Source organism: Pygoscelis adeliae, unplaced genomic scaffold, assembly GCF_000699105.1.
Source record: "Pygoscelis adeliae isolate BGI_AS28 unplaced genomic scaffold, ASM69910v1 Scaffold103, whole genome shotgun sequence".
NCBI lineage: Eukaryota > Metazoa > Chordata > Aves > Sphenisciformes > Spheniscidae > Pygoscelis > Pygoscelis adeliae.
The window spans coordinates 2,908,888-2,917,210 of NW_008824723.1; positions in this window are offsets into that span (position 1 = coordinate 2,908,888).

An 8,323-nucleotide genomic window follows, 5' to 3' on the forward strand; every position below is an offset into this window, starting at 1 on the left:
GATGCCACCCATCACCAGCTTGGCATTGACAGCCACCCTGTATGAAGTGCTGTGGGTTGGAGAGGAGGGTCCCAGCTCCTCCTTTGCTTCTGCTTTCGTCCTGCAGAGATTGTGCTTTTCACAGCTCGGTTATTAAGGCAGATGGCTGCCTGCAGAGCCCAAGGCAAATGGACAGATGGGCTCTCCTCCCCTCAAAACGACGAGCAAGAGCTTGCTGACCTTGCCTGTTTTCTTGGCTGGAATCAGCCAAAAAAAAAAAAAACTTTACCATAGCTTCCATTCCTCCTTCCACTTGGGGTAAACTGGGACCAATGCAAATCTTAGTTTTCTTTGTCTGCCTCTGGAGGCCCAGCACCAGGTTGGGGCTTGCCACTCAGAGATGAGCCTGAACTATTCCTAAACTCAATGGGGTTTCATCTTCTTCTGAACTCAAATTGCTCCCCTCCTGCATTTGTTCCAGATCTGATCAGGCAAGGAAACATTCAGCACTTCACCTGTATATATTCCAAGCAGCACATTACCTTTGTTCATATTAATGATTACATGCATTTATGATACCATAAATGCTTAGAAGAGCCTTCAGGATCCATGTGGCTTGGAAGGAGGAAAGAAGAGATAGTAGGGAATATAAAGGAGAAATTTATATGGGAACATGCTGACCTCAGAACAAATTTAAACTGATGTTGGTTCAAGCTCTCACATGGAAATAACTCTGACCCATCACCTGGTGACCAGCTTCATCTGATGCTGTTGCCCTGGAGGTAGACATGAGAAAGTATGCAGGGAGGAAAAAATAGAGGTAACACAACCAGTGCTGCAAAGCACTGAGAAATTTCAACCCTTACCCTTCAAAGCCAAGATGGGAGTACCTGTGTGGAAAGACAATATGCAGAAGCTCAGGGAGGGCTACCTGACTTCTGGCAGTCCCTTCTGACCTAAACTTTTCTATGATTCAACTCATGAAAGTAGGACAGGGGGAAAAAATCCCAAAATATCCTTCATGGTGAGAGCTAAAAGAATCAGTCTGGTCCATTTGCAACCTATACAATCCCTTCTCCAACCTCTGCAACACAATTTCAGATATCGATGCTGTGGGAGCCACAGAGCAAGGAGACAAGCATGTACTTGGTGGGACATTGAGGCCTTTGTGTTTGGACCAGAAAGTGTTGCAGCAATCTGAAAATTGCACCAGAGTTGCTGAAAAGAAGCCTGTAGAATCTTACTGAATATGACAGGCCTGCCCCAAAGGCTTGTGAGCTTTAGCAACTCCCTCAAGAAGCCTGGTTTGAAACAGGAATTTGTGACAGAATTCCAAGCCAACAGTTTTATTGTAAATATTTTACATTTAAGTCGATCTGCTTTCCTTCCCTCTTTTATAGTAATATTGCCTCATGTTCTCCTTTCCCAAAAATCTGTTCTTTGCACTGCTTTGTTGTCCTACAACCTTCCACTCAAAGATGTCAAACCACCAAGAAAGCAAGGAATATTGCATCCAGCAGAAACAAGAATGGAGGAGACAGGCGACCCCATGGAGTGTAGTTGCCCAGCAATAAATTTTGGTGTCATGAAGCTGATGTTATGATTTTTCTGTGACGACAGGGCAGACCTGTTGAACTGAAAAGGAAAACTGCTGGCTTTTAGCTCACTGCTGAGCAAAAATGCCTCACCTACTTGCTGAAGTCAATCCTGCGTCACTCCAGCTACAGGAATCACACAAGTGGCCCATTACCGAGTGAAAGCTTTTCTCCAACTGCCTATTTGGTCCCCATATCAGGAGATTGTAGGCGAAAATGGAATGCAGCCTTGCCTACAGGGCTTGCTCTAAAAAAAAGATTACTCAGGGAATGGAAATCCAGCAAGGAGATTGGGAACTTAAGAACCCCTCCTTAGCTCCCCATCAAGAGTGGGATCAGCAGGTGGGACCCACAATGACATCACTGTCCTTGCAGAGCTTACAAGCACCCTCAGGCATGCCTCTGAGCTCCCAGCTGCCCAAACTTTCATCTTATTCCCAGGGACTCTGCCTAAGGCAATGAGGGGCACCAACGTTTGCCCTCAGGAAGAATATCGAACCATTCCCATGTCCCAGACTTTTCCCTTCCCACTCCCCTTTGGACACTAGTCTAGCCCACAGCCTTTCACCCTGCAACCTATTTTTATCTTCCTTCCAGAGGAAGCAGCATTTACACCAGTCCAAACCTTCCAGGTCACTCGTGTGCAGGCTGCTGGCCTTTATTTACATGTCACCTCCAAAGCTTTCATTTGGCAGGCAGGCTGGAAAATGCCAGCGTGTTACATTAACCTGCATTTCTCTCTTCATCCACCATTCTTAATCAGTGTTTGGGAACATATTGGGGCTAAGCCACAAAGTTTGCATCTGGACTTTTCTCATGTTCGGAGGAGCTGAGCTAGCACCAGAGCCTGGTGAAGAGTCACCCCTTCCTCATGTAGCACCTGAAAGCCAGTGTAGAGCAGCAACTCCCCATCACAGAATTCCCTCTTCTGCTTGAATATACAGTCATTGTGATTTTCTTCCCCTGCTTTCCCAACTCTAACCCACCAAACAATCATTTGGTCCAGATACTGAAGCTGTTCAGAAACTACCAGCATTTCTAGCTTAACCAAAGTCTTTGCCTTCAGACAATGATGTAACAAAAAAGGAGCAGTGATAGTGGATGAGTTAAACAGCATGAAACCTCTCTGTAGCCACTTTAGGAATGAATATATGAGCTAGTTATTATTGAGTTTCATGTGTTTGTGTGATAGATATGTCTAAGTTTGCAGCAAGATAGTTACTGTGATACCACAGGCTCTGAAATAGCTGCAAGGTCAAAGAGAAGCGGCAGAGGAGACAAGATGTCCTCCTCTGCTCTTCCCTCAGGTGGCCCATCTCACCAGCAAGGGCCAGGAGGCAAGCTGAGGTCTGAACTTCCGGTGTGTCTGCTTCCACAGTGCAGGCTCTCCCACACACTGCTATGCTCGGGAGACAGGTATGTTCATTAACATCTGTGGTTATGAAGGTGTAAAGGGGTCATGAGGTTCCTGAGGCAGTTGGAAGAGACAATGAGAAATCCATCCTCACCACTGCCCTCTCCCAGGGTCTTTTTGTGGCCACCAAAACACACACCCCCTTGCCCCCCGCTGGCATAGGGAAACCTGTAAGTAACAGTCAGCATTGCCAAGCAAGTGACCCTGCTAAGGATAACTACCAGAGACAGCACTGTGCCAGGGACAGAAGTTACTCAGACAAACTACCAGCACACATCTGTAGACGACCACCCCTCTTCTTCCCCAAGATCTTTCCCTTAGGTTTTCAGCAGTACCAACCCGTTTGGCTGTAGGCGTAGGTCTACACTGCACCTTTTGAGCAAAACAGTAATACAGTGATGCACTGACATACCTGAGGCATCTCAGAGCTACCCAGCTTATGGTACAGGCCCTCCTTCACCAATTGCTGATCTCAGAAGAGGCTGTAAAACCTGTATGGGCAAAGCGAGGTAAGTGAATTTTTCTAAGCTGTAAGCTGTCATGGGACTCCAGGAACTGAGGTCTGCTGGTTTAAAGCTGTTCAGTATCTGTCTTGATCATAATATTGCAGGCATGTAACACACCTACACTCCTTATGCTGTAACATTTTAATTGAGTGACCTACAAATGGGTTCTCCAATTTTCCAAGTAAAGAAAAGCTAAGGACAGTTGGGGATCTTCAACACACAAAATAATCCAGGAGATTTCCCATTTCTGAACTCCTGGAGAACCCCATCCAATCAGTGTTTAGCAGACAGCAGCTTCTGGGACTCTGAGGGAGGTGTATAACAACTCTCACACTGTCATTCTCACACAAGAGAATGTATGACCAAGCATGTAAATGTAAGGATGTAAGGATGACCTTGCACCTTCCAGTTAGAAATATCATTACTAAATTCCACAGTGCACACACACAGAGCCTTTGGCTTCATAGACATAATATCATCGAGGATCATTCTCTGTTTGTTTGAGGGGGACAATAACAAGGGAAGCTGAGAAAAACATAAGGTGAAGGCAGAGATACCTTCTGGTTAAATATCAGAGCACTAACAATGTAATAGCTATAGGTATTAGCACATTGTTTGTGGGGGCTGGCATACATACCTACGTAAACTTCTCATCACATTGTAGGTAGAACTTGATATTCTGAGACATTCAGTAGTCTCAACTCAACTCATACAATTTTTGTGGTGGTCCATTAAAAAAAAGAAAAAAAGCAAAAAATGCACAGTCCCTAGTAAGGAGCAGAGCTAGATAGTCCTAAAGTGATATATTCTTATTTTTTATATCTGTTCTCACCAAAAGCGAGATTCATCTCTCATCACCCTTTCCCATGACACTCCTATATTGGTACAGGAGGGTTATCCTAGATCCTTTAGGCACTATGGTTTGGGTCTGCAGATAAGTCCTAATGGAAGTGACTAGGAAGCAGAGATGTTCCCTGCTTCCCAAACACACAGGCCATGACAGGTTAGAGAAAATCTGGGGCTTCCCAGATTCCCTCGCTCTATTCCTGTATGCAGTGTTGGACCATGTACTTTGGTCCTCTAAACCTCTCTCCCCCATCCCTGTTGCACATCTCACAAGCCCTTTCACAGCTAAGGCAGGCAGTATGGTCAGTACAACATACTTGGCCCTACAAGATGGGGTCTGAGTATGGTTATGTGCCTTTGTAATACAAATGATAACAGTTACAATAATGGTTGTAGCTCACTCACGACCTCTTCTTTCCTTTCTAAGGCTGGGTATAAATAATGTTCTTATCTTCTAAGAAATAACTCTGGCATCTCTGACTAGGCGATAAGTAGAAAGAAGAGAGACACACTTAACTGCTGATCAAGCGGGAGGAGGGTGATTAGCATCCTCTGGGGAACACCTTGTTGATGATGGCTGCTTTGCATTGTTAAGGCTGTAAGAAGCACCTAAATTCCTCCTCCACAGAGCTCTCAGCTGCTGATGAAGTCAGTTCTGCATTAATCCCTCTGCACACTCCTTGACAGGCCAATTTCTGATCAAAGCTTTTCTTGCCACTGCAGTCATAATTGCAACCTTCGGTAACCCTCCCCAGTCTGAGAAAGGGACATAGTCTGAATGTCAGTAGGAGGAAGGACTGGATTTAGGCAACACCAAGAACGTTCTGAAGTAAGAAAATAAAATAAAAACACCCTGCAGAGAGACCAATTACTAGCAAGGCTGAATCAGTTTTTGGAGTTTTCATCTTCGGGCTTGTGGCCCTAGTTCCCTGGTAGCTGGGTTAGATACACTGGGTCTCAGCAGTCCACTGTGTGCAGTGCACAACCACTTCTGGAGATTTAGCCCAGTTTCTGCCATGCACAAGCTTAACCAAGGCAATGAGAAACAGGCCCAGCAAAACAGCATTGCTCCTACAAGGTCAAAGCCTGACTAGCATTCAAGCTTCCTGAAGCTTGGACCTAATCTTGAGGAACGGATCAATGCAGATGTGTGGGTACAACCCACCGCATTGATTTGCATTGGTGAGTACCAACAGGTCTAGGCTCTCTCTGTCCTCACCACCCTCAGCAGGGGAAGTAAACGGCATTCGTGTGGCTCTGCACCCATGCTGGGATCCTGTATTGACAGTCTGGCTCTGCAGCCAGACCCAAGATGGTTAGTCTGGGCAGCGATGCAATGCACCCTGACATCTCCTTGCTGGGGTCTCCCCTGCCTGAGCAACAAAACACAAATACAAGCACATGTGCATTTAGTCTCTTTCTGCACCGCAGGATCAAACTGTGCTTTAAACATCTCAGAAAACAGCTGTGACAGAAGGTCCCTGCATCCCAGACATGCTTGCTCTCCTGGTAAAGGTGGGCCCCAATGTTGTGTGGGTCTGGTGTCACAATATGAAAAAAATATTCAAAATAGAAATATCTAGCAACACCTACCTACATTTGGATAGTGTAGGAAGAAAATACAACCTCACACTTCCAATTACAGCCCACCTCTTAAATTAGACAATTTTAGTCCATGTCCTTTCTCCCCTCTTTTTATACTTTTTATCTCCCCATATTATTGCTCACACAAAACATCCATTTTCAAGCATGGTATTTCCCTTTCTAATAAAATGCAGCAGGAGGTTCCACAGGTTAATTACAAATTAGTTTAAAAAGCATTTACCAAGAAGTGTTTTAAATCCATTTCCCGTAATTTCATTTGATGCAGCATATGTCTTGCAGTGCAAAGGGGAGATGCGGCTTTATTGCCACTATCTGCCAGATGAACATGTTCATCATCAACAGTGCAGGGAGTGATAAGTCCCTTATCTGATACAGAGAGACAAAACACTCCCTCTTTCTTATCAACAAATTGAGTTATCAGCCAAGTGAAGTAGTTTTTCGGTAGCCTTTCTGACTGCGTTTTGCTTTTAAATCCATACTGGCAGCAAATGTTCATGGATGTATTTGCCCCTCTCATGCTCATTTCAAAATGCAGCAGCAGCCACAGATAAGAATGCTTCATCTCCCCAAGACGTCTGGTCTGAGTGCTGTTAAACAGTTCTGAATTTGCTCTGATTGCTGGTAAACTAAACTACACCAAAAGTAACAAAAACGATGCTAAAACAGTCATACAGAGAGCTTAGAGGAACACAGAGGCTGTAACGCTGCATGACTGAAGCCTGCTGACATGACCATTACTGATGGCTTAGGCCACACTTCTCAGTGCTACCCCTTACTTCTGGGTACCTGACCTGAGACAATTAGGACCCAGAAACCTTGGAAAGTGCAAGCCCTGATCTAGCCAAGGTAATGCTTTTGCTATACCTGGCTACGTATGCCCAAATCCATTCAGAATTAACTGCACAGCATAATAAAGCTAGAGAGAAGTTAGGGTTGTCAGCCATGTGACATTATAGGAGACAATAACAGCTGAGTGCATGAAAAGGTTTTTAGGTGTGAAGAGTTAGAAACCATCTGATGCCTTTTTAAGACTCAGTTTGATGGTATGTTCCCCTCTGATGTGCTCTGTGCTGTGAGCAGCTACTCTGAAAGGCTTTGCAGAGTACTACCCATGAGAAAGGTGTCAGCATCACACTAACTTGAGCAGAGGATGAATGCCCTCAGCTGTTGGTATGTATTTCTCAGTGCTGAAGCCAGTATCATTTTGGTTGAGTGTGGCTGGAAAGTTAACTTCATTGGGATAGCACTGAAAAGGATTTGTCCTTGACTGCAGAGGCCAACTGTGCTCATTCCTAGCTCACCGACATAATTTTTAAATGTGACTGTTCTCTTCCATAAACTAGCTCTGAGAAGACATGACTTGATAGCAGAAACCCGTGGAGGACAGACAGCTTAAGTCAGAAATGTTTCTTGTAAATACCTACAGATGCTACAAGCTCATCTTCCTCCCTCCCATAAAGACATGATCAAAAAGGAGCTCCAAGATTAATATAAGGGTTGACAACAAGAACATCATCATTTCACCTGCTGAGCAAGACAAGCAAAACCCGTGAGCGCTCTTGAGCTTGCTCAGCACGGAGCCAGACAAGGGAGCTCAGACGATCTTCACCAGCAGTTTGAACCAGAGCTCTGGACTTCGCATTGGTTCAGATGAGTAGATTGCATACATCCTTCCATCTCCCCAAAAAAACAAATAGAACCACCTAAGAGCTGCAACACCTCCAATCTCCAGTGTTTTCCAAAGCCCATACATATCTACTTTTTTAGAGATTCTCCGTCTATGGGGCTACTTTCTTTCCCAGAATGTTTTCCTGTGGCTGAACCTGTTAATTTGGTAGCAATCAGATGCCTCATCTTTAAAGCAGCTATTTTGCAAACAGCTGTATTATTCCTGGAAGGGTTGTATACTCTCACCTGTTTGTAGACGGGACAGGATTGTTGGATATTAATTCTCGAAAAGACAAAAGATCATTATAATAATGGCCCAGCTGACAATAGTTTCAATAGTTTCCAGCCTTGCTGTCAGCTGACACATTCCTTCCTCCAGATAATATCTGATACACTCAGATATTTCTGAAGCCGTGCCTCCACAGGACGTACTGTAAGAACTAGAGCGAGCTCTGCGCTCCTCTGCTTTCATACCAAACCTGCAAGAAAGTTGCTACAGGAGGGGTTGTTTATTTTTCTTGAACATTAATAAGAAACCTGCCTAGTAACTTCCAATCCTTCCCTCCTTTCCAGCTGCACTGGTGCTCTGGAGCTCCTTCCCACTAGGTGCACAGGCTCTGCAGATCCCCTTGGCATCACGCCGAGTGGAGGATCACTTTCTGCACTTGCAGGTGCAATATGAAAGTGGCTCCACATGCAGGGGTAGGCAG